Here is a 27985-nt window from a genome sequence, read left to right on the forward strand (position 1 = left end):
ATAGGGATAATGCTGGCAAAGGGGGTGTGTTAGGGATACAGAGGAGCAATGCTGGTAAAGGGGGAGAGTTAGGGATACAGAGGAGCAATGCTGGCAAATGAGGGGGAGATGACATAGAGGAAAGATGGACAGGAGACCCTGACACGAGAATTAGGGGAAAAAATAGAGAAAAGCAGAAGAGAGACGCTGGGACCAAGTCAAATGGAAAAATTCTCAGACAACAAAGGTAGAAAAAGATTTTATTCTGAAATTATGAATTTGAATACCTCAGCTTCAGCAGAGATGCATCTCTGATATCTTGCCTATCAATTTCCATTTCTCTAGTGTTGCTTTATATGCAGAGTCTGACTTCTTGAGGTTTCTAGTTCAGTTGTTTTGTCTTCATGTCTCTATTACTGATATGTGGTCCCTTATTTCATATTTGTTGAGGGTCTGTCTGTTTTTTGCACATATTACCAAGGTGTGGTATTCTGCTAGCATGCAGTTTCTGTGGTGTATTCTATTAGTATTTAGTTTCTGTGCAGGGATCTGTAGCAGTTTTACGTGTTCTGTTTTTCCAGCAGGAAGTATATTAGTATTCTAGGGTGCTGCCTTTTTATGGGTAGGGTTACTGCTATTTGAGTCCTGGACATGATGTTGCTTTGACAGGTTTTCTATATAGGTGTGGAATTTGTTTGTTTTTTGCAAGGGTGGTGGAGCTGTTACTGTTATGTAAAGTTAGTGCAGACAGTTGGTTGTAGAGGGACAGAGGGGGAAGGGAGCTATAGTAAGCATGGCAAGGGACTTGGGGATGGGCATGGAGCAGGCAGGGCAGGTGTTGGGTTTAAAGAAAACCCTAAAAAGTTGGCAACCCGGGAGGAAGTGACGTCACCGCTAAAGATGGCTGCCTAGCGCCCTAGCTCCCGCTCCTCGATAATAAAAAAAAGCAATAAAAAGCAATCACCAGCCTTTTTGGAATTGCCTGCAGTGTTCCACATTGTTCCTCATCGACAGCAGGATGAGCAAAGCGTCTTCGGCGCAAGCTAAAGACCTAGAGAATTCAGCTGGCAGCAGGACGAGCAAAACCACGAAGCGCCACGAGGTAATGGCGCCGGTTTCCCCTTCGGATTCTGATTTTGCGCTGTTGGCGGAATCGCGAAAACCGCCTGCTAAAAAAGGAATCTCAGGCGAACTTCGCCAGATACTGTCCGGTATACAAGCAGACATTAAAAAATCGAAGGATGAGATTCTGGACAGGATGGAGACCTTAAGCTCTGACCTCTGCGAGCTGGGGAACAGAGTAGAAGAAGCAGAAACAAAGCTGGAAGAGCACTCTGAATCCCTGCTAACGCACGAGACCCATCTCCAAGCGTTAGACCAAAAGAATACAGACCTTACATATAAACTTGATGACCTTGAAAACAGGGGAAGGAGGAATAACCTCAGATTCCGCGGAGTCCCCGAGGGAGGTGAGACTGAGGATGTCCTGTTGATTGTACAAACACTGTGTACCACCCTGCTGGGGACTGAGGCCGCAGCAGTGAAGATCGAGATAGACAGAGCACATAGAACACTGGGCCAGTGGCAGGACAATAGAGTACGGGACATCATCACCCGGTTCCACCGATATGAAGTGAAGGAACAACTGCTTAACTGTGCCAGGAAAAAGCCCAACTTGGAATATGGCGGGGCCAAAATAACAGTGTACCAAGATCTCTCGCAGTTCACCTTACAACAGAGACGCCTCATGAAACCGGCTCTGGACATTCTAACTAAGGAGCAGATAACATACTGATGGGGCTTCCCTTTCTCCCTGAACTATACATTACAGGGTGCTAAAATGAGAGTTGCATCGCTGACCGAAGCCTGGACATCCCTGCATGGAGCGGGCCTGGTGCAAACGAGCAAACCTCCAGGTGAACTAGCGTCAGCTACGAAGGCCAGGCTTCAAAAATGGCAACGGGTCCCTGCAACACCTAAAAGGAATAACCCAAAAAGAAAAGTGGCCGTGGAAGAAACCTGAACTGATAGGGCAGCCTGGACGATATATTTTATCCAAGGACCTATCTAAGGAGCTGGCCAGAGGGTCATTGGCTGATATTGACCTCATGATTGATAAATCTGTAGAGAGTAACCAAAATTAAGTTCTGTTTCAAGTTTTTCTGTTATCTTTTGTACAAGGGAACTTATGTTTCTTAATTAACAGAGGATATGGTAACTAAAGCAGTGTGGAATATTGTTTATGATGTTGTAAAGTTATAAGCGATGTATGAAGGGGGTAGTTTAAGGGGACGGAAAGTGTGTGTGGGGGGGGGGGCTTATTCTGTAGTTGTGCAAATGTGAAAAGATTACTAGGGTAAAAGCTCCTGGTGGTGTCGTGAGGCAATTCGGGGGGGGGGGGGGGGGGGGGGGGCGGGGAGGGCTGGGCTGCCCAGGTGCTGGTGTGTTACTTTCTCACATCCCACTATTTTGACATGTGCCCACTAGTCGGTGTTAGACAGGGAGGGATGAGGTGGGTAAGGGAGAGGGGGGAGTTAACGATAGGGGGGAGGGGGGATTGTGTGGGTTGGGGGCACCACCGGTATAGGGGAGCACAAGTATGTGAAGTGGATGGACCCTATATAATGGGGGAAAAAATCTGATGTACTGCTCCAGGAATGAGTACAGACTTAAAAATTCTATCATATAACGTGAAGGGGCTGAACATGCCTCAGAAACGGCAGAAGTTGTTCAAAGAGTTACAACAGCTAAAACCGCATATTGTCCTCCTGCAGGAGACCCATCTCCGCAGGGTACATGAGCGACTCCTCTCCCATCCAGATTACCCTAGTGCCTCTTTTTGCCTCCTCCACTGATGGCTCCAAAAAGCGTGGTGTGGCGGTGCTGTTCCATAAATCTATAACAGCCCAAATATTGAATATCAAACGAGACACGGGAGGGCGTTTTTTGTTTTTGCAAATTGTCCTAGAACAAGTAGAGCTCACTCTTGCAACCTTATACGCACCAAACGAACACCAGGGGACATTCTATTCCAAAGTGAAGAACATACTAGCTACATTTACCCGGGGCTCTCTGATCATGGGGTGTGATTTTAATGAAGTTATGGACCATGTGTTAGATAGGTCCGGGAGACCCCAGCACCCAATTTCTAAGGACTATTTGGCACTGAATTCTCTGGTCAACTCACTGGGGACCCTAGACGTCTGGAGGCTAAGTCACACGACAATTAGAGATTTTTTCTCCCCCGTACACAAGTCGTACTCACGCATCGATTATCTTTTTCTTGACGTTACACTAGTTGAGAGAGGCCCAGAAGCAGGAATCGGTAGTGCAACAATCTCTGATCATGCCCCAGTCTGGGTTACTTTGCCGACCATTAGAGCAGAGGTCAAAGATAAAAAATGGATGCTTTACACAGAGTTACTACAGGAGAGGGAGGTGGTGGAGGGCTGTAGGAAGGTCCTGAAGGAGTACCTGGAGCTCAATATAGAATCGGGCCCACCCCTCAGTGTTGTATGGGATGCTATGAAGGCAGTCTCAAGAGGTTACTTTATATAGATAGCTAGTAGGCGTGCGAGAGTCCGTAGGGCCCAGCTGGCGCAATGCATGGAAAAGATTCGGATCTTGGAGGCGCAGCACAAATCAGGTGGCTCCTCTGCAATTTTGGAGGAGCTGCGCGGGCAGAGACTCCAGCTGGACTGTATCTACTCCGAGCAATTAACTTGGTTACAATCTAGAAATAAAGTTCGAACATACGAATTTACCAATAAAGCAGGACGCCTCCTGGCTATAAAGTTGCGCAGGCAAAAAATGGATCGAATGGTCACTCACATTAGGGATACGAGGGGCGACCTGCTGAACACCTTTAAGTCCATACGGAGGCGTTTTAGCGAATTTTATCAGGAACTATATGCACAGGAGATTAACCCTTCTGAGGACACTATTTTAGATTACTTAGCTGAGAGTGACTTAGCTTCCTTAAATATTCAACAGAGGACCGCTCTCGATGCGCCGGTCACCCCAGTTGAGATACAAAAACTATTCAGCATTTGCCCTCATGTAAATCACCAGGGTTAGATGGCTTACCTAACGAATTCTATAAGAAATTCGCCCCCGAATTGGCCCCGCTGTTCGCAGATCTGTTTAACCTGATTGGGAAAGGGGAGTCTTTGCCTAATTCCATGTTGGAAGCCTGGATTGCGGTATTGCTTAAACCGAATAAAGATCATACAGAATGTGGGTCCTTCCGTCCAATATCCGTCTTGAACGCCGATGTTAAAATCTTAGCTAAAGTTCTGGCCAACCGTCTGGCACCACTGCTCCCAGCTGTTATCCACCCTGACTAGGTGGGATTTGTTCCATATAGAAAAGCCACAGACAATACTAGGTGAGTGGTCGATTTAATATACTTGGCCAAAGGAATGAAGAGGCCTCTCTGTCTTCTTAGTCTGGACGCCGAAAAGGCCTTCGACCGGGTGCACTGGCCATTTATGTATAAAGTGATGGAGGCCTTCGGGATAGGACCGCAGTTTCGTGGGTGGATCCAAGCATTCTATAGCTCTCCTAAAGCCTGTGTTCGAGTAAATGGGGGTAACTCAGCAATGATCCCTTTACACAGAGGCACTAGACAGGGCTGCCCCTTGTCCCCCCTGCTATTTGCCATGGTTATGGAGCCCTTTGCAACTAGGCTTAGAACCAATCCAAATATCTCAGGTGGGAGAAATCATAAACTATCCCTTTTTGCGGATGATGTATTGTTGTTTGTCACTAGTCCCCTGACCACCTTCCCTGGGCTTTTGAAGGAGATAGAGGAATACTCGAATGTGCCGGGATTTAAAGTCAATATGTCCAAATCTGAAGTTCTGAACGTGACCCTTCCGGAGGAGCTCGTGGAATCGCTGAGGTCTTCCTATGCCTTCAGGTGGACTAACAGGAGCCTTCGTTACCTGGGGGTAAACCTGATGGCAGACCTCTCGGATCTTTTTTCAATTAATTATAAGGACTTGGCAGGGGTGCTCATCGAGGACTTGGGAAAATGGGGGGATCTTGATCTCTCCTGGTTCGGCCAAATAGCGGCAGTAAAGATGAATGTCCTGCAGCGCCTGCTGTACCTCTTTCAGGCTCTCCCAATCAAAATGCCCCGTAAATTCTTATCAACATTACAGGACCGTATCATGCGCTTTATCTGGGCGAGAAAACGGCCACGTTTGGCACGCTCGGTCCTATACCAGGACAGGATGAGAGGAGGGCTGGGAGTACCCAACCTGGCTTGGTACTATAGAGCGGTTCAGGCGCGCGCGGCAGTGGAATGGTTTCAGAACTACCCGGATCGGCAATGGGTGCAGCTCGAACAATACACCTTGGGTGAGAGGCCGCTGGGGGCTCTTATGTGGATCCCGGGCTCGCATAGATCTTTGGAGGCAGGACTCTGTCCTCCTATATATGTCACCCTCTCAAATTGGGACAGTCTGTTTCCACATCGACATACTACACTATCTCGTCTGTCTCCCATAGCTCACAATCCATTGTTTTACCCCGGAATGATAAAAGTAGTGTTCACAAGATGGTACACTGGAGGCTTACGAATGTGGGGTCAACTGTTTGATGGGGAGATCTTACTGTCGTACTCTGAGGCCCTTGAGAAGTTCCCGATAGTGGGGTCAGACCGATATGCCTATCTTCAATTAGCCTCTTTTCTTAAGACAAGGGCAGTTCGGGAGGTAGTGGCCAGGGAACAAACAGCACTAGAAACCATCTGTGAAGGCCCACCTAAGACAAGCGGGTTGGTATCGCGCCTCTACCACATTATCAACAGGCAATCCCCGAAATATACACGTCACAGGAAGAGTTGGCAGAGGGAGCTGGGCATGGAGCTGGAGGAGGCAACGTGGGAGAAAATGGAGCGGGCTGTGGTGGGAGTGTCGTCTCATGTGCCCTTTAAGGAGAATGCGGTAAAGGTATTGTACCGTTGGTACCTGACACCTGAGCGTCTTCAGCGTATCTATCCCGCATTGACAGGGCTGTGCTGGAGGGGTTGTGGGGTGCGGGGCACAGTGGGACACATCTGGTGGACCTGCAGGAAGGTTAAGGCCTACTGGAGAGCGGTTCGCAGCAGGTTGCAGAGGTGGACGGGGAGTCTGATACCATGGAGCCCGACCCTTTTCCTATTCTCTGCTGTAGCTGCAGGTCTCTCCCGCACCCAGCATACTTTCTTGAGACAGGCCATAAGTGCTGCGAGAGTTACAATTGCTGCTCATTGGAAGCAGCCCACAGCTCCACTGATTACTAGGTGGATTCAAAAATTGAGGCATATCTGCGAGATGGAGAGACTCTTAGCGGAACGGCGCAATCAACTGTGTAGATGGCACTTGACCTGGGATCCTTTTCTCCTTCACGTATAATTTGATGTCCTATGTTATGGTGGTGCCCGAAGGGTGGGAGGGGTGGGATGGGTTGGGGTTCTGAGTGACAAAAGTGATATGGAAGCGGGGTTTAATACAAAAAAATTTTTAAAAGTTGAAGTTTTGATCTGGTTATTCTGAATAATTCACTGGGTATCTTAACACAGTAAGAAGTTTTCTTTTTGTATAGCATGAGATTCTTACTACTCTTTGTATTATTTACTCGCTATACTTCTAGAGACTTGTGTGCTGCACAATTGACATGTAATACGATGCGCATGTTGAACTATGTTTCAGATTCTGTGTATTACTGATTAATAAAGACTTCATGAAAATAAAACAAAAAAAGTTGGCAACCCTATATGCCTTCTTGTACAGAGAAAGGAGCAAACATCAGCTTCTGCACAAAGGTTGTTTGACACTGCACTGTCAGTAGATTCTCCTCTGTGGATTTTCTTCTGCTCCCCTGCACAGTGATTTCAGAAATCCAGTCATCAAAAGGCAGCACCACAAATCCTTGGGCTTCGTGTGAGTTTCAGCTGAGAGGTCTCATTCCTAAGTGCAGACGTTCATGACACAGTCACATAGATATACGCTTAAAACAACTCTTAAACTGCACTTTAAAACTGTAGAGAAACACAAAGGAAACTACGTGCATTACGTAGGCCAGGCAACAATACAGCACTGAAGTATGCTCTGTATAGTCTGTGACAAAATGTCTGAAACTTTTCAAAGATTTTGCAGGACGGTTGCATAAATTTGCCTATTTTTCTTTATTTTATAATGTACATTTTAATATTTATTAAGTAAAAATGCTTGGTTGTTTTCTCACATAATTACTGTGCATATAAATAGACCAGTTTAAAAGAGAATGAATCAACATGGATTTGCAAAGGCAAGCCTTGTCTTACCAACATATTAGATTGTTTGTGGATAAAGATAATCTGGATCATACTCCCCCCCCATTCTTTACCCATTTCTGCAGTTAAATTTATAGAATACTGTCATCCATGCACATAAGTATACACTTAAGCACATAAATAGCAGTAGTGTGCCTAACCATTCTGTATTTACATGCTCAAATGACTTAGCAGGTAAATGCCAAGGAAGTGTTCAAAAGAGAGGAGTATGAATGGAGCAGAGACCAACATTTATTCGCTTAACTTACAGAACATTGTAAGTTATGGGACCCTTTTACTAAGGCACGTAGGTGCCTACACACATCCAACGTGCATCTAATTGGAACTACCACCTGGTTACTGCGTGCCCCGGGCAGTAATTCCATTTCTGACGCACGTCCAAAACACGTAGTAGAAAATATTTTATATTTTCTACTATGTGGCGCTTACCCAGCGGTAACCAGCATTTTATGTGCGCTATTACCATATGGTTAGCGCGTGAGATCTTACAGCTAACTCAATGGGTGGCAGTAAGGTCTCAGGTCGAAAATGGATGCGTGCTGGTTTTAATTTTGGTGCACGTCCATTTTCGGCCAGAAAAAAAGGCCTTTTTTCCAGGCACACTGAAAAATGGACCTGTATGCTTCCAAAACACGCGCCTACACCAGCGCAAACCATTTTTCAGCGTGCCTTAGTAAAAGGGCCCCATGTGTGTAAATGTCACACTGAGGTTGTAACATTTATGCCAGCCACAGACCTGGTGTAAATGGTAGCACCTAAATGTAAAAACCAAACAAAAAAACAGCACCACGGGCCTTTAAAATGGAACAAAGTTCTTTAATGAATGAGCCTTGACCCGACACGGGCCGTGTTTCGGTGACTAGCACCTGCGTCAGGGGTCACAGTGATGACGTGGAAAACTTGGGGAATAACTCGAATATTTTCATCTACAATATTCCTTACCCCACGTCTCATGTAGTAAAAGCTACAAAGCACCAAGGCACTTTCACTTTCTGTATCAAAATGGATGAACTAGATAGGGAAGGGGACAAAGGATACATTAATCAACATTGTAAGTTGAGGAGTAAGTCTTAGCAAAGAGGAATGTCTTTAACAACTTCTTAAAAAGGCCATGGTCTTCTTGAGTTTTAAGGTGATGAGGTAACAAATTCCAGTGTTTGGGACTCCAGTAACGGAAGGACGAGGCATTATTATGCGCATAAGTACCATTATAGAATAGACATGGGAGTTATTGTGGACCTGCTTAATTGTGGTGCCCTGTTATAGAATTGCTTTCATAGTGTATCTATGTTTTGATGAAGTCCATCACAAGAGACTTCTCAGGAAATTAAAAAGTCATGGGATAGGAGGCAATGTTGACTGAATCTGGCTGTGCAACTTCTGTTCCAGCTTTGAAAAATCAGGTTTCATTCAAAATCACTCCCAACCATTTGCCATGGCTTCCTTTTTTATACTCAAAATTCTTTGAAGGATTCTAGGTTCTTTACTTTTTCTCAGGGCTTTTTTTGAGGAAGTACTTGGGGGTACGGAGTACCTGCACCTTTTCCATTGTCTGCTAAAATTGACCTATGGTCCCCAAGTTTTAAAAAGAAAGAGCTCAGGCTCTGCACACCAATTCTGTCTTCTCATAGATTCTGTGACTGGTTGCAGGGGGCTGGCTGCTGTGGGGTGGGTCCCTGAGTGATAACCCCACCCCTGAAGGGTGGCTTAGCATTTGAGTACCGGCACCTTTTTCACTAGAAAAAATACACTGCTTTTTCTTAACCCACTACATTGTAGCTTAATGCGATATTGAATGAGTGTTACATGATCCACTTTACAGAAGACTATAGTCATCTTGGTTTATAAAGAATATTTCAAAAAATCTTCCTTAAAGTAAATAAATAAATAATAAACTCTTAGGAGCCCTTTTACTAAGCTGCGTTAGGCACTAACATGCACCTAACGCAGCTTAAAAGGGCTTAGGGGTCTTTTTATTAAGTGTGTGTGTTTCCCATGTGCTGTGGCCACTTTTAGCACGGCGGTAAAATGGCTGTTTTCTGTGGGGGAGGGGGGGTGTTGTAACAGCCATGTGCTAATTTCCTCATAAATGTGTGGCCATTACTGTGGGAGCGTTTATGGCCACCTATTTAGGAGGCGGTAAAGGCTCCTGCACTACTCCTGCACTAATCGGGTAGCACGCGGTAATGTGCCTACCCAGTTAGCACAGGCATACCTACTGTCCTCCCCCAGACAAGCCTCCTGCATTGGAAAATAAAAAATATTTTCCAGCTTGGGATTAGTGCATGCTAAATAGAACACTACTATGAGATGCCTCAGCACATTCTGCGATAGTGCTCTTTTAGCGTGTGGTAGGCCTACTGCAACTTAGTAAAAGGGCTCCTTACTGTGGGATTTTCTCAGCCATCCAGTTATAAATTTGTAATTTACAAGCACAAACTGCATGTAAAAGAAGTTTTTAATTTTTTTCTGTGGAGGGGCATGTCGGGGGCATAGAGTGGCCCTTTCTGCGCTAATCGGTTAACACATCTACATTCAGGGCCGCCAGGGGCGGGCAGGGGGGACAAAATTCCCGGCGCCGGGGTCTCTCTCCTCCTGCTCCCAGGCCGCCGGCGCTGCAGTCCCCGGTCTCACCTCCCTGCCCTCGGCTCCATCGACAGCCCCCCTCCGTCCGCCACCAGGCCCCCTGCATTCAAATTGGCAGTGCCTCACCTCCGTGTGAAAGTGGCACATCGCCTCCCTTCGGGCCCTCCCTCACTGTGTTCCGCCCTTGTCTAATGTCCTGTTTTCGCGAGGGCGGGGCACAGTGAGGGAGGGCCCAAAGGGAGGTGATCTGCTTTCACATGGAGGTGAGGCGCTGCCGATTTGAATGCAGGGCAGTGGCGTTCCTAGGGGGGCGGTAGGTGCGGTCCGCCCCGGGTGCACGCCGCTGGGGGGGGGGGGGGGGGGGGGGGGGGGGGGTGCCGCGCGCGCCTGTCCTCCGTTGTTCCATGCTTCTTCTCTGCCCCGGAACAGGTTACTTCCTGTTCCGGGGCAGAGAAGAAGCATGGAACAACGGAGGACAGGCGCACGTGGCACCCCCCCCAGCGGCGTGCACCCGGGGGGGGGTTCCTTTGCGGGTGGTGTCCTTTCGCCGGGGGGGGGGGCGCTGCACCTAGGGGGCGGGGCGCATCGGCGATCCGCACCGGGTGTCAGCCCCCCCTAGGAATGCCACTGATGCAGGGGGCCCGGTGGCGGATGGAGGGGGGCTGTCGACGGGGGTGGGCAGGTGGAGACTGGGGACTGTGGTGCCGGCGGCCTGAGAGCAGGAGAGGGAGGTGATTGGGGGGACAGCCGCCCCGGGCCCGGCTTAGTCTCTTGGCGGACCTGTCTATATTACCGTGCGCTAACTGATTAATGCAGGATTAGCACGTGAGCCTTTACCACCTACAAAATGGCATGCACTAATGGCAACAATATTGTATGACCATTAATTGAGAAAATAGAAAATCGGCAATTGTTCTGCTGCTTGGTAAAAGTACCCCTTAGTCTTTTTTATATCACCCCCCTGTTTTCTGTTTTTCTGAAGTAAACAAATGCCAACAGATATACAGTTAAATCATTGACTTTGATATATGTACAATACTACATGCTGAAAAATATGCTCAGACTGTCTCTGTACAAAATATGCATTTCAGTAAATAATTTGGAAAAATGTGTGCATAAAAACTGTTCCAAGTATTGTGGTTGAAGTTCTTTCAGATAAAGCCCAGATACAGACATCAGAAGACCCACAGTTATTTATGGAATGAACCACAGTCTGTACACAGAAGTTAACAAATGTCTTTTTACAAATGGGGTATGGTTTCTTACATAGTCTTCATACTGTGTGGTTCTCTCTGGTGTACTTAAAAGTGCTACTAGCTGAAGAATTCTCAGTTTAGCAATGTTTTGTTATTAAATAGCAAAACATTTGCTGACAGTTGTAATATCAACACATAGGTTGCTTCTTTACAGAACTACAAAGTTTGTTGGCATGAGTAATTGATGGCACACCATACATAATGCTCAAATGTTCATAGCATGGTTCTGTTACTATTATTGCCTGAGAGAGTAATAAATTGAAGTAAAACAAAATAAAAATGGACAAACTCAGCAACCACACCAATTAAGTAGTTCCATGGCTCTGCCAAATCTTAAGCATGCAATTAATTCCTGCAGTCCACAGCCTCCAGTAATATGTAGTGCAAAAGATATATATTTGTTTGAAGGATGAGCTGAAGCAGTATAGTACAGGAAAATTGACATATAATATCTTATCTGGAAAGGTAGTAATGTATAGAAGAATTCATGCTTTGAAGAAAGCTGGGTTTAGAATACCAGCTACAACAAGGCAGCCTCTGCTGCTGAGTGTTTTATTCTCAAATAAAACCTGCAGTCACAAGTCAAATCATCCTGGAGAAAAGGGTAAAACATTTACTAAAGACCAAAAATCTTTCAGCACTTTTTTTGTGTGTGTTTAAAAACTGCTCCTAATAGGCACACACTAAGGCTATATGGGAAAAACGCATTTAAAATTATACTCCATTCTGTTCAAGTTTTATACTTTTTAAAAAATATATATTTTCTTCTTATAATGCTCTATTTTGCAGTGAAATATAGCTTATCTGATGTAAGCTTTAAAATATCAGGCCTATGCACTTCTCTTTGCACAAACAAATTTTGGGAAGTAACAGAAAACCGTACACTTAGGGGGTAATTTTATAAAACTTTGTAGATGTTTTCACACACATATATATAGGAATACTGAAAAGAATTGTGTGTAGGTGTTTGGGCAGAGCAGAGGCAGAATTATAGTGTACACATTAGGGTTCGATATTCAAAGTGATAACTGGGCAGGAGAGGCTCCTACCCGGCTAAGGGGCCCTTTTACTAAGCCGTGTAGGTGCCTACGCACGCCAAATTAGAGTTACTGCCCGCTTACTGCATGGCCCTTGCGGTAATTTAAATTTTGGCGTGTGTCTGAAAAATATTTTTTTATTTTCTGGCATGCGGTAGCTATGCGCATCAAGTGGCATTTGACGCGCGTAGACCATTACCACGTGAGACCTTACCACTAGGTCAATGGTTTGCGGTAAGGTCTCAGACCCAAAATGGATGCGCAGCAATTTTCATTTTGCCACACGTCCATTTTCAGCAAAAATTTTAAAAAGGCATTTTTGTAGGTGCGCTAAAAAAATTATTCTACTCGCACCCAAAACACATGTCTACACTACTGCAGGCCATTTTTCAGTGCACCTTAGTAAAAGGACCCCTAAATCGCTTGTGCAGGGCTATATGCTGATATTGCGTGGCATTTAATTGATCAGTACCACAGAATATCAGCACTGACTGCTAAAGCCATAGCCAGTGATTATGGCTATCCGCTGGAGCCAGAGTTGCCACTTATTTAATATTTAGCACTTATCCTAAGTTAACCAGACAAGTTGTACCACATAAAACACACTCTTATCTTTGGCCAGTTTCACTTATGCGGTTAAATGCTGATAATTGCTCTTAACTGGAAAGGGAGAGCCTGCCAGTGGCCCTGACAAGGGCTGGCATTGAATATCCAGACACAATACCACCACCAGCCCAAAAAAAATGCTGACCACCGTCAGCTGAATGTTTACCCCACAATTTATAAAATACTTGGCTGCTCACATGGCTGGTAATTCTCTACAGGTCACCAAAAGTTAGACACTGGGTTTGCTGCTGCTGCGTGCTAAGTGCAAATTCTTTATCATCAGTTACACTTATAATTGTTGTTACAGAATACTAGCATAAGTCTGTGTTTATGCACCTAACTTTAGGTATTAGCGCTTACACTAGCTCAGTGTGAATATTCTCAGGTGTGTAACTGCTAGTATTCTGTAACCCATGTGCGCTCCTGACCTAACCTACTCATGCCCCTCCCAGGTCCACACCCCCTTGCCATTCTGCACTTTGGAGTTTGCACGCACAATCTGAATAATACTTGCTAAGGGCAGTTACACACATAACTGTAGACTAGTGATAATTAACACCAGTCATAGCCACTTATTGGTTGTTAATGCCAATTAGCTAATTAAGTTCACATAACTGACACTTCTGCAACTTTCACACTTAACTGCACATAAGAGTAAAATTGTGCACCCAGGATTTTAGGCTGGAGGGCAATTTTATAACAGGTCACTAGGCTGGAATTCCAGGTAGCCCCCTATTTTGAGACTGTTTTATAAAACGCGTGGAGGGGCATACTCGAACGGGGCACCCAGGTTTTCATGAGGGCGTTCTCGCAGGACGGCCCCGTAAAGGGGCGGGGCAACCCGTATTATCGAAACAAGATGGGCGTCCATCTTTTGTTTCGATAGTACGGTCGGTGACGCCCAAATCATGAAATTTAGGTCACCGGGGTTAGATGAGATGGCCGACTCCGATTTTCAGCCATAATAGAAACCGGAGTCGGCCATCTCAAACACAGCAAAATGTAAGGCATTTGGGTGTAGGAGGAGCCAGCATTTGTAGTGCACTGGCCCCCCTGACATGCCAGGACACCAACCGGGCACCCTAGGGGGCACTTTTAAAAAATGTAAAAAATAAAACAATTAGCTTCCAGGTGCATAGCACCCTTTCCTTGGGTGCTGAGCCCCCGAAATCCCACTGGCCACAACTCTACAGCATTACCATAGCCCTAAGGGCTGAAGGGGGGGCACCTACATGTGGGTATAGGGGGTTTTTGAGGGCTCCCATTTATCACCACAAGTGGAACAGGAAGGGGGGGGGGATGGGCCTGGGTCCTCTTGCCTAAAGTGCACTGCACCCACTACAAACTGCTCCAGGGACCTGCATATTGCTGTCAGGGAGCTGGGTATGACATTTGAGGCTGGCAAAAAAAGTTTTTAAAGTTGTTGTTTTGAGGGTGGGAGGGGGTTAGTGACCACTGGGGGAGTCAGGGGAGGTCATCCCCGATTCCCTCCGGTGGTCATCTGGTCAGTTGGGGCCCTTTTTAGGGACTTGGACCTGAAAAAAAAGGGTCCAAATAAAGCGGACCAAATTCTCGTGACGGCTGGCTTTCTTTTTTTCATTATCGGGCGAAGCCGGCCATCTCAACACACGCCCCCGCCCCGTCTTCACTACCATGCCGAAACGCCCCCTTTGAACTTTCACCGGCCCCGCAATGCAATGCAGTTGAAGCCGCCCAAAATCGGCTTTCGATTATTCCGATTTGGTCAGATTCAGGAGATCGACGCCCATCTCCTCATTTGTGTCGGAAGATGGGCGGCGATCTCTTTCGAAAATAAGCTGGATAGTAACATAGTAGATGACGGCAGAGAAAGATCTGCATGGTCCATCCAGTCTGCCCAACAAGATAAATTCATATGTTCTACTTTATGTGTATACCTGACCTTGATTTGTATCTGCCATTTCAGGGCACAGACTGTAGACGTCTGCCCAGCACAGCCCCGCCTCCCACCACCGGCTCTGCCACCCAATCTCCGCTAAGCTTCTGAGGATCCATTCCTTCTGAACAGGATTCCTTTATGTTTATCCCACACTTTTTTGAATTCCGTTACCGTTTTCATCTCCACCACCTCCCGCAGGAGGGCATTCCAAGTATCCACCACTCTCTCCGTGAAAAAATACTTCCTGACATTTTTCTTGAGTCTGCCCCCCTTCAATCTAATTTCATGTCCTCTAGTTCTACCACCTTCCCATCTACGGAAAAGGTTCGTTTGCGGATTAATACCTTTCAAATATTTGAACGTCTGTATCATATCACCCCTGTTTCTCCTTACCTCCAGGGTATACATGTTCAGGTCAGCAAGTCTCTCCTCATACGTCTTATAACGCAAATCCCATACCATTCTTGTAGCTTTTCTTTGCACCGCTTCAATTCTTTTTACAACCTTAGCAAGATACGGCCTCCAAAACTGAAGACAATACTCCAGGTGGGGCCTCACCAATGACTTATACAGGGGCATTAAAACCTCTTTTCTTCTGCTGATCACATCTCTCTCTATACAGCCTAGCAGACTTCTAGCTATGGCCACCGCCTTGTCACACTGTTTCGTTGCCTTCAGATCCTCAGATACTATCACCCCAAGATCTCTCTCCTCGTCTGTACATATCAGACTCTCACCGCCTAACACATACGTCTCCCGTGGATTTCTATTTCCTAAGTGCATCACTTTGCATTTCTTCGCATTGAATTTTAATTGTCAAACCTTAGACCATTCTTCTAGCATCTGCAGATCCTTTTTCATGTTTTCCACTCCCTCTACTACTACTTATCATTTCTATAGTGCTACTAGATGTACGCAGCGCTGTACACTTGTCCACTCTGTTACAAATCTTAGTATCATCTGCAAAAAGGCAAACTTTACCTTCTAACCCTTCGGCAATGTCACTCACAAATATATTGAACAGAATCGGCCCCAGCACCAATCCCTGAGGCACTCCACTACTCACCTTTCCCTCATCCGAGCGAATTCCATTAACCATCACCCTCTGGCGTCTGTCTGTCAACCAGTTCCTAATCCAGTTCACCACGTCAGGTCCTATCTTCAGCCTGTCAAGTTTATTCAAGAGCCTCCTGTGGGGAATCGTGTCAAAAGCTTTGCTGAAATCTAAGTAGATTACGTCTATAGCACGTCCCTGATTATTATTATTATTATTGCATTTGTACCCCACATTATCCCACCTTTTTGCAGGCTCAATGTGCAGCGCTGCGTATGCCTTGTAGCGCTATAGAAATGCTAAATAGTAGTAGTAGTAGTTGTTGTTATGATGCAGTCATTACATTATCTTAAATACATTCAATAATCGGATGAATGTGTATGGTTTAGGTGTAAGGTGCTAGGTAAGGTATTGTGAAAGGTGTTTTGATGCACCTGAGTAATTTGAGAATGATTTATTAGAATGTATTTAGTAGGCTTTGTTGAAGGGATGTGTCTTCAAAGCTTTGCGAAAGCTGGTTAGATTGTCCATAGTTTTCAGGGCCATGGGTAGTGATTCATTTCTCCGGTCACCCAGTCAAAGAATTCAATGAGATTCATTTGGTACAATTTACCTTTGATAAAACCATGTTGTCTCGGATCTTGCAACTTATTGGCTTCCAGGAAATTCACTATCCTTTCCTTCAGCATCGCTTCCATTACTTTTCCAATAACCAAAATGAGGCTTACCGGCCTGTAGTTTCCAGCTTCTTCCCTATCACCACTGAGATAATGTATATCACTGAGAGGCCTCACAACATGGACTTCTTTTTGGCACCAACTGCATATATGCAAAAAAAAGCCTAATACAAAAAAAAAAAGTATTCAACCTATAAAATTCTTCACAAGTATGTCAGTTAGATTGGACCGTCTAGAAATCTTCTTCTCTGAGAATGTTTGAATAATGGAAGAAGGAAAAAAAATCCTAGCGCAGGGCCCTTTTTCCTGCAGCTTACACATCAGCATTCTCCAGTATCAGAGTTCAGCTCTGCATTTTATTTATTTATTTATTTTATTTATTTAGTTATTTATTTATTCATTCATTCATTCTTATATCCCACAATTATCAAAAACAAGTTTCGGTTCAATGTGACTTACAATTACTATGTTCTTTCTATTGCAGCTAGGTCACTAGGCCTTGTGCTTTCTGCTGGAGTCTTCATGTTCACTCTCTATCTCTGCATGGGCTTCACGTGGAAACAAATTATGTCACCTATGCTGGTGCACAATTTTGTACTAATCTTGAGGAATACACTTGGCTGATTTCCCGCTATACCTGATTTTCTCCACTTCAGCCCATTTACTCAAGCACCTTTGCCAGTTACTAGATGCTTGTTTTACCTGTCTGGTTTCATTTTCTTTCAGCAATCCTTCCTGTTTTGGCAGATGAATGTGGAACAATAGACATTTTTCAGCTGTCAGCTCTGTCTATTAACCCATCTTCCTTGGCTTTAAATAATTCTCTCCTTATCTCAATACAAATGCATTTTAGTTATCATAGCTATCATAGCTCTTGGTTTTGTATCTTTATTTTCCTGCCTGAGATCCCTATAAGCAGATTCAGTTTCAAACTTCCAAAGTTCAGATGCAGGTAGGAAAACATTTTATCAAGATGCATCTAGCAAAACTCACTGGGCTTGATAGTCAAAAGATTTAGTCTCATAAATTAGCCTCTTTGAAAATTTACTAAGGCTGAGTGCATAATTTATATGCTCAATATTTCACTGAATACCTAAATATAGGAGCAGAAAAGTGAGTGACAACAGGGGCTGGTTTTTAGAGAACATTTAGAAACCTAGCACTGATTTTCAGCATTATACTCATAAACTAGGAAACCAATGGCAAACCTAAATTTATGAGCATAATTTTTAAGCTCCTAAATTGAGATGAATTTTCACCTGAAAATGTATGCTCCTAAATTTGGCTGAAATTATGGCACAGATTTATGACCCTAATATAGGAGCTTAAATTTAGCAGCTCTGTCCCTAGAGGGCTCACAATCTAAGTTTTTTTGTACCTGGGGCAATGGAGGGTTAAGTGACTTGCCCAAGGTCACAAGGAGCTGCAGTGGGAATCAAACCCAGGTTGCCAGGATCAAAGTCCGCTGCACTAATCATTAGGCTACTCCTCCACATCTGCTCGATGGTATCCTGCTTAGACAGGCATTGGGCCTGCCCACCTAACATCTTAGTGAGGAAAGTACTGGGGTTTCATTTTTAGAAACAGATTTCCTGTTTTCTGTAGGTTTACTGCTACTGCTATTCGCAGTAAAGATGGAGTCCTCAGCCTAGCATCATTAGTGCCCTCCATTGACTGGAGCTTGAAATGGTAATGTAACAAAAACTCAAGTAGGAAGAAATTTGTGTAATATACAAAGGAAGACCATTCCAAAGCTTAATCACCTGAAGGACGAATCAAAAACTGATTTGAATCGAATACCTGTAATACGGGGAAATTTGAGCAAAACACAAGATGCAGTTTGGATCCAAGAATCACTAAGGGGTGTGAGAAATACTCTGGGCTAAAACCTCAAAGTGTATTGAAGAATATAATTCAGGCCACTTTAAAGAAAACCCAAGCACGGACTGACAACCAGTGTAACTCGACAGCAGAGGAGAAACTCTCACATTTCCAAGCTCTAAAAATCTACTAGTAGCATTTTGTAAAAGCTGAAGTCAATTTACCAACTTTACAGAAATTCACAGAAACATGGTATTTCAGTAATCAATGTGAGGTAGAATCTGCAATTAGACCACCAATCTAAAATGATCCATAGAAAAATATGAGCTAATAGAGAAGAGATGTCTTAGTTTAAAAATTATAGTGCCAAATAATCTTTTCACCTGTGGCTCCATAGTTGGAGTAGTATTTAATATAACTCCTCCTTCTTTTTTTTTTTTAAATATTGGGTATATAGTGTTTAGTAACTTGGGTGACCAAGTATCTGCAGATTGTATCTCTCTCTCTCTCTCTCTCTCTCTCTCTCTCTCAGCCATTTCATACAGTCTCCACAGCACTGCTGTAAATCTAATATCCTAGTCTAATTCTTCCATGTCTTCCTCTGAGGGTTAAAGTGTGTATGAGCCTTAGTTGTCTAGGCAAATTTATCTAGTTTCCTCTCAGTAATGTTTTGTTTGAGCTTATCTCAGTTTTAGATTCTGTAATCTATAGTAACAAGGTAATTAGTCTTATCTTACCCCTTCCTGTTTAATGTGCTCCTTAACAAGCTGGGTGGTGAGGCAGGGGCTACAGCAGTGTTCCAAACCAAAGGAGCCAAATTTTCAGAGTAGTTGAGAGAGCTGAACTGAAATCAAATTATCCTCTCACTCCCTGTAGCAAACAGAAAAACAAGGAGGGTGTGTCTTAATAATGACTGGTCAGACTGTATTTAAAACATCTGCACTGTTTTCAGTCTTTGGGCCATAGTTATCAACAGAGGCTACCGTTAAGATGTGTTATTTTATCACTATCTCGTGCTATTTTAGCACTGGTCCCATTTTATTCAATGAGACCTAGTCACTAGTAACAGGGGTTAACAGTAAAATAACACAGCCTAATAGTAGCCCACAGTGATAATGTCCCCCCTCCCCTGCCCTTTTTTTTTCTTTGCCAGCAGTACTAGTGTTGGGTACCTTTTCCAGTGGAATCAAATATGAAAGTTTGTCTTATTTAGAAGCCATCAGCAAAGAAAAGGCACAACGTCCGAGTGGAGAATAGTAGAAAAGCTTAAGGAATGGGTAAAAGAGTACTAGGGGAAGTTGTGGTTTTTTTTTTATTTTTATCCAGTAAGCACCTATTTTATTTTATTTTTGCATTGAGTGTTTTATTGGAGTTCCAACCTATTTATTTTTTTCCATCGAGTGCTTTATTGAAGTTCCATTGGTTAAGTCCAAAAATCAGAAGCCCTAATTATAAATTAATATTCAGAGGTGCATAATTTTTTAATATTTTGTGCATAATTCCCATATTATAAGCTCTGGCCCCACACCAAGGCTTGAGCCCCTCCTGCTCTCTTTCTGCTTTGGCTTGAAACCCTCCCCAAATGTGATACATTCCTCACTGTCCTCAAGGGGCAAGTCCCTTGGCTAGCTCCACCTCCTGCTGTACCCATCTCTCTGTCCTTTGAAGTTTTTGACCCTCAGCTTTCGCTTTCTCTCCTCCTTCCCAGCTCTCTATGCATTCCCTTCCCCAATTGTCTTTCTTTCTGTATGCATGCCCCTCCCCCCTGCCATTTCTCTCTGTTTCTCTCCCAGGCTCAAATTTCCTCCATTTCCAGTTTTCTTTCTCACATCTACTAAAACTTCCATTCTTTCTGACCACAAGTTTTGCCCTCTCCTCTAACTTTTTCTCTTTATCCCTCTCATTGTTCCAGACCTGACCCCAATTCTTTTGCTTCCCTATCCTTTACTTCCAGCTGCTCTGTAGTTTTTTCTTGCTTCACTTCATTGTTCCCTTCTGCATTTAGATGACTTCAACAGACACTGTAGTGGACCAGTACCTGTGGCAACAGCCTCCTTTCCTTTCTTTCCCGCAGGCCCAGCTCCTGCTAATGTTTCCTTTCTTTGTCCCTGCAGGCACAGCACCCATATTAGCAACTGCCCTACCTTTACCTGTACTGTTCCTTTGAGGGGGGAGGAGGGAGTTTGGTCCAGTAGGCCCAGCACCTCTGATTGATGCCTCCTTTTCTCTTCCTTCACAGTCTTGACACCTACAGCATTTTCCTCCTCCCTTGCAGACCAAGTACTCATGGCAGCTGTTTCCTTTCTTTGGTCCTATAGGCCTCAGTTCTCACATGGTAAATGCAGAATTCTGTGCATAACAGGAATTCTGCATAAATTCTGCATTGTACAGTTGCACAGAAATCTTCCATATAGCTTGAAGAAGAACTGAGCAAACACTGAAAGTGCCATTATACTACCAGTCTTATGTTATGTTATCAAGGGTCTTATAACCTGCCAAATCTTCCAAACGGAATTCAAGGCGAGGTAACAAAATAAGTAATACTGAAACAAATCAGGATGTAACAAAATATCAGATTAATTAAAAAGGAAAATTAAATAAACTAAATACTTCAGTTTCCATTTCCAGAAAAGAAATATGTTTTCAGCGCCTTTCAGAAAGCAAAAAGATCATTAACGAATGTATCTGAATAGGTAACTTATTCCAAAGACGAGCAGAAGAAAACCAAAATGAACCAGAAAATAATGCTTTGAAATGAATAAATTTAACAGATGGAAATGTCAAAAGCAAAAAGTTACAAGATAGAGATAAATCAGAATTTTTCAAGATCTTAAAACTATCTATTTTTCCTTTACCTCTTTTCCTACAAGATGTCTGTAACGCTCACTCTCTCCTGCATCAAGTTTAGCTACTGCATTCCACAATTGAATCTATCTGTCCTCTCCATTTTCTCTCCACCCATTCTCCTCCCTAGCGTGTCCACATCATACTCTCCCTACCTTTATCTTATTGTCCCCTAATCTCTGTTTCCCCCTCCCTCCCTTCCTTACTCCCTCTGCTTGCTTTTAATTTTCCCTCCTGCATAGTCATAGTTTACCTTTAATACTCTTTGTTATTGTCATTATCTGTATCTGAAAAAATGAAATAATCTTGTGGCATGAGTACAACCAAAAACCAAAACTCGCAGTTCCGTAATGTCTATATCGAATAGGGGGAAAAGTCTCAACTAATGTGGCAACAACTCATGAACATTAGTTGCACGCAGAAAAAAGTCATCATAGACTGAAAACCCCCTGTAAGTTATATCTTCTTAAATGTTAATTCTTTTTAATTATTTTCTTTAATTCTTTTCTATTCATGCATCATCTGGGGTTGCATAAATAGAAGAGAATTAAAAATAAAGAAAAGAATTAAAAAGAATTAAAATTTAAGAAGATATAACTTACGGGGGGGGGGGGGGGGTTCAGTCTATGATGACTTTTATCTGCGTGCAACTAATGTTCATGAGTTGTTGCCGCATTAGTTGAGACTTTTCCCCCTATTCGATATAGACATTATGGAACTGCGAGTTTTGGTTTTTGAGGATATCAGTATCAGTGAGCAGTATCTTTTGATCTGTGTGTGGTATGAGTACAACCAAAACAACCAGAGTGGGGGTTTTTTCTGCCCCCCAAGAAGCCACTAGACCACCAGGGCCCTTCAAGGTGTAGGACCAGGGTGTGTGGAAGGGGTGGTGGTTCAGTGGTTAGGTGGCAGGCAATAACCTTTATGCCCGGGGGCCTGTCAGTCTACTCCTGCTACCTGATCAGCCATACCCTTCAATAACAAATTGTTAGTTGAAAGTAAAGTCCAAATATCCTTCAAGATGGCCTGATTGGCAGCAGCAGATACATCAGATGTTCCAGCAGAGTCCACGAGTAAAGCTTTTGGTTTTGGAATAGGCAACCACTTCTTAACAACCGAAGAAGCCTGTTTCTCAGTAACATTCCCTCCACTAGGAGAAGCAGGGATTTGTAATGTTAATGGTAGAATCAAGTGAACTTCCAGGAATTTGGGGAGGTGCCCTCTCAATGGAGCTAAATGATGCTTCTGAAGTAGAGGAAGACTGGAGTGAAGAGTTTAACTAGTATACATACACACCGGCGCTGGGGCTAATAGATTTGCCCATAGAGCCACTCACAATTGGAAAGGAGTTGAAGCTCCATTCACTTTTACCTTCCTCTTCTCCATTTTCAGGGAATAAAATACTCAAAGCCCTGCCACACCAAACTGGCACCTAAGGGACCGCAAAAAGCGACTGCCTTTGGTCTCATGCTCCTTAGGTCATATGCCCCACAGGCTGCGCAAGCATGGCTGCAAGCAGGGAGACTCTATAAAGTAGCAGCAAAATAAGACGTCAGACGGTGGGCATGGCTACTGCCACAATAGTCCGGGATGCAAAGCTCTCATCCTCCCAACTGTCTCCCTGTAGCTTCTACTACCAGGCTCTCCACCTCCACGCTCCAAATCAGCCTCAAGAAAAGCAAGGAGACTCTGTACAGTAGGCAGCAGAAAATGGCATCTGCCAAGGAGTGTGGCTACTGCCGCGATGGTCCAGGAAACAAAAATCTCCTCCTCTCAACCGTTTCCCTGCAGCTTCTTCTGCCTGGCTTTTCACCTCCACGCTCCAAGTCAGTCTCTGTAAAGTAAGCAGCAGAAGATGATGTTGGCTGGGGGGCGTGGCTACCACTGCAATGGTCCAGGAAGCCAAGTTCTCCTCCTCCCAATTGGCTCCCTGCAGCTGCTGCTACCGGGCTCTCCACCTCTGCGCCCCAAGTCAGCCTCCCCCAGAAATAAAATTAATTGTTCTCTTTTAGCAGATATCTAGTATTTGACCTATTTATTGTCTTAATTTTCCCTTCCAACCGTTACCAAACACTTCTATGTAAATCAATTCATCTAATAAGTCAGTCTAAACAGGAGGTTTTGGAAGATGGGGTAGTAAGGATGGAACTAGCATCTCAAAAGTTCATGGCTTCAAAAAGTATAATTAGCATGCCTCCTTCTTTAAACTGGAGGTAAAAGAGAAAGATCCAGACCAAGCAATAAGCTCCTCAAATGAAACACTTGCTAAAATGAAACAAAGTAAAATGAAGAGGGGATGTTATCAATATGGGTACTGTTAAAACGTATTATTTTACTGTTAACCCTGGTTATTAGTAATGAGACCTATGCCAAAATAGCACGAGTTAGTGGTAAAATAGCATGTCTTATCAATAACCCATGTTGATAACTTTCACCCAAAGACAATAAGAAAAACAAAAAAATTTCCAGTGCATACCCTTAGCATTAAGAGGACTGAATTGCTGTTAGTTTTCTGGTGTGTCCCTTTTATGAATTCCTTTTCACCAGAAAAAAGATTTGCTGCTGCTTTTTGAGCATGTTGAAAGAGCTTATTACTTGGTGCATTTGCTCTCTATGCTGCACTTGAGTTGATGACTGATTGTAATCTGTGATCTTTAAAGCATGATTATGGGGGAAAATCATTTCTCTTCTGAAAACATTGTGGCAGTAGGCAGTTTATGGGACATTTGTGTTTTACAATATATAGATGTGGTTTTAACCAAAGACAAATAGAGTGAGTTGAGGAGTAGCTGGTATGAAATGCAATGAGGGAAGTCGTGCTGTTTGTTATAGTACTTTGTCTTTTGAAAACTTTAGTTAAGAATCCAGAAACAATTTGAGTTAGAAAGTGAGATTGCTGCTGGTTGATGGAGTGGTTTAGTTTGTTAGTCTAGAAGAATGAGTTTGATTTAGTCTTAGTTCACAAGTTTTAAAAAGTTGCTTAGAGGGATTGCTTATAATTATAGGACATTTGTCCATCAAGTCAGGTTCTGCTGAAGAGTAGATATGGATAGGAACGACAAGATTTTTAAAGGCCAGATATAGAGTGCTGTACCAGAGGTATACAGGGTTGTCTGAGCTATGCTTGACTATACCTAATGTTAAGTGTCTTAGGGGTTCAATGTCCTAAAATGGCAATGTATGAAAAAAAGTGATTTAAAAGGGCTTAACAAGGGACTAAAAAGTATTGCTTAATACAAAAACAGCTGTAATGAAATTTACTACAGAAACATATGCATGTTATATAAATAGTGGAATATAGAGCTCATCAGCCATTATCCCCACAAGTTATGAAAATGTGATAACAGGAGCTAAATTTATTACATTTGCACTGCTCTAGCAAATTTATCCTCAGGGCTCTAGTTATGTGTTACTGTGCCTGTCCTGCTTAGCACTCCTTTGTAGGCTTTTCCCCTCTTCCTGCAACAAAACAAAACTAACCATCCAAAAGTACATAAGTATTGCCACACTGGGACAGACCAAAGGTCCATCAAGCCCAGCATCCTGTTTCCAACAGTGGACAACCCAGGTCACAAATACCTGACAAGATCCCCAAAAAGTTCAATACACTTTATGCTGCCTAGCCCAGAAATAAGCAGTGGATTTTCTCAAGTCAATTTAATAATGGCCAATGGACTTTTCCTTTAGGAAGCTGTCCAGACCTTTTTTAAACCCCGCTAAGCTAACCGCCCTTACCACATTCTCTGGCAACGAATTCCAGAGTTTAATTACACGTTGAGTGAAGAAAATTGTTTTCTAAATCGTTTTAAATTTACTACTTTGTAGCTTCATTGCATGCCCCCTTGTTCCTAGTATTTTTGGAAAGAGTAAACAAATGATTCACATCTATCCGTTCCACTCCACTCATTATTTTATAGACCTACATAGTACGTAAGTATTGCCATACTGGGACAGACCGAATCACCCCCCACCTTTCCTTAATTCCTAGAACTTAATTTGCTATAGACTTTGCTTTAGTCACTTAATGTGCTATAGACTTTACTTTGATGGTCCTCTCACTCTGAGGTCTCTGAGGTAATACTATTAATGTTTGCGGCTAATACTGTTAATGCTGGCGGCTAAACAACACTTATCTGTATCTGCTGGTGTGCTCTCTTTCCCCGACAGGTGACTGTTTCGCTGTTCAAGCTTTGTCATGGGGGAGTCTTAGCACCAAACCTGCAATGATACATAGAGTATAAGAAATCATAGGCCAACGGCTTATAACAAGTATTAACATTCTATTATGTCCCTGGCTCACCGTCTCACTTTCTGATTGCCTTCTTGTCGCCATGCATCCAAAGATTCAATATGGCGGCGTCGGCGTCTTTTTATACCAACTAAACCGGAAACAGCTGATCTATCTACGCACTTCCTGGTGTGTTTCATTTGATTACAAGCAGACACCAGGAAGTGCATAGATAGATCAGCTGTTTCTGGGGGCATTGAGCTGGGGCCATCATCGCTCCTTCCTTGCCTTGTGGCCTGGTCTCATAGCATTCTGTCCAGTGTGGCATCTCTCGTAGGTGCACACGAGCACCAGTAGCTCACCTCTTGGGGACCGACAGGTCTCCAGCCTGGTTCCTGCTTCTGCTCCAGCCTTATTCCTGTTCCAGCTTTGCCTAGTTTCCAGACTTTGCCTTGCCTTGGACCATGCCATGCCATGCTTTGCCTCGGACCCAGCTTTGCCCAGCCTCGTTTCCGAGTTCCTGCCAAGCTCCAGCCCTGCCTTTTCTCTGAATTCCTGCCAAGCTCCAGCCCTGCCTTGCCTCTGAGTTCCTGCCAAGATCCAGCCCTACCTTGCCTCTGAGTTCCTGCCAAGGTCCAGCCCTGCCTTGTCTCCATTTTTCTGCCAAGCTCCAGCCCTGCCTTGTCTCCAGACTTTTGTATCAAAAGCATTTATTTGGAGCACTCTATTACCATATAAACTATTGCGCAATGCATTACTTGGCATTGCACTATAAAACAAAAAATATGAAGAGTAGACCCCTCCCCCCCTGGACTACCTTTCAGTCCGATGCAATCTATCGGTGGAGCAACCAAGAACCAAAAAGAAAACACTCCACAAAATACTGAAGTACAAACAACACACAGCGAAGAGAATAATTAAAGCTCTTCTGCCACCCATTGTCCTCTTTGCTGTGTGTTGTTTGTGTGATCTGTTGGTGGAGTCAGGGCAGGAGGAATGCCCCAGATGTGGCGAACATTTTGAGAGCAGAACTGGAGTCGACAGGAGTAACTGGAGACTGCTCCTGCCCCTGCCATACCCCTAGACCATTATGATTTGTAAGATAGGCCCAGGTGGGGCCTATGGGTGGAAGGGGGAGGTCTTGGAGGAGGAGGCAACTACTTTTCAGGAGGGAGGGAGACAAATAGGACAAAGCACAAATTTTCAGTTTCCACCGAAAGCATAACCGAAACCAGGCAGAAAAAGGATTTTGGGCCACTTTCAGCACCGTAACTGAAACCAAAAATGAAATTCAGTCAACTTGTAATTCAGGTACAGTAGATATTTTCTTGACCCAAAGGGTTTGCAGTTTTAAGGGGATGATTCAGAAGCTGTGCATTAGGGTTCTATGCTAAAGCTTAGCACACGTTTTCCAAGTGCGTAGAACTACTCATTATCCCATCAAAACCAAAATGAGATTTTCTCTGCTTTCTGCTCTCTTTGTATGATTTTAAAATATTTCTCAATCTGCGTCTGTAGGCAAAGCTGGCCTTACGGGAGTGCAACTGAGCAATTTCTCTTGACCCATGCCACAGGGGTCCCAAACTTGCCTGAAGCTTAATATCTGTCATGGACCCCAGCATTCCACTCCAGTTGAAACAGGAGGTTGCATTAGAGGACACAGGGAAGGTCCTGGGCTGGCTGGAAAAAGTATGTTTTTAGTGCTGCCACTGCTGGCCAAAAGCAAGTTATCATGGAAAGCTTCTTTTCTACATTGTAAGAGGGAAGTTTCTAATGCTAGAAAAGATTATTATGGTAGGATAGTTGGTTCTGCTTCAATGAACAGTAAGAAACATTTTGGACTTGTCAGAAATTTAACTATTTCATCTCTGGGCTCTAATAATTCTCATATTTCGATACCTTCAGCATAGGAATTGGTGGTTTTTTTTACTGATAAGATATTTAAAATTCATTCTGATTTGATGCAGGCAATTTCTCTTATCAGCAAAGAGATAAATAGTGTCATCTATATCCAACCAGTAGTTGCTGATCAAATTTGGGACAAATTTCAACCACTTGTTGTGGTATAGGTTGATTCTCGTTTTGCTGAAATGTTCAAAATCACAATGTTGTCTTGATATTTCTCCTGCTTCATTGTTTTCTACCATTCCTCAGGTTGTTCTACTATGGCTTGCTTCCAGAATCAATGATTTGATATTATCTGGTTCTTTGCCCTGTGATATGGGTTATATTATTCTTACCCCACTGCCCAAAGGCTCTAATTTAGATTTTAAATTACCTTCCAACGTACCGTCCAGTGGTGAATATCTTTTTATTTACAAAACTAATTGAATCTTGTTTGTCATCAATTTTTCTGAGTATTTATCTAAATTTGGTTGTCTACATAAGTCTCAGTTCAGGTTTAGATCTGCGCATAGTACAGAAACTCTCTTATTGGTATTGACTACCTATGTGAAAGAGTTATTATGAATCAGAAAGCAAGCAGTATTGCTCCAATTTGATATATATGCGGCTTTCAGTACTGTTGACCAGTCTTTCTTGTTGGAGCGCTTAAGCAGTATTGGTATTCCTGGAAAAATCCTTGCATGGTTTTGCGATTCCTTACATAATCGGAGTTATTGTGTTCGGATGAATAAAACATTTTCTGAATTTTGGTCA

The 27985-nt window shown here is 43.6% G+C and overlaps 1 protein-coding gene across 1 annotated transcript in view; it reads left to right on the top strand.

The window, feature by feature from the left end:
- VPS13B (vacuolar protein sorting 13 homolog B) overlaps positions 1-27985 on the top strand; it is a 1674799-nt gene that overhangs the window by 780835 nt on the left and 865979 nt on the right.

This window comes from Microcaecilia unicolor, chromosome 1, assembly GCF_901765095.1.
Source record: "Microcaecilia unicolor chromosome 1, aMicUni1.1, whole genome shotgun sequence".
Taxonomy (NCBI): Eukaryota; Metazoa; Chordata; class Amphibia; order Gymnophiona; family Siphonopidae; genus Microcaecilia; species Microcaecilia unicolor.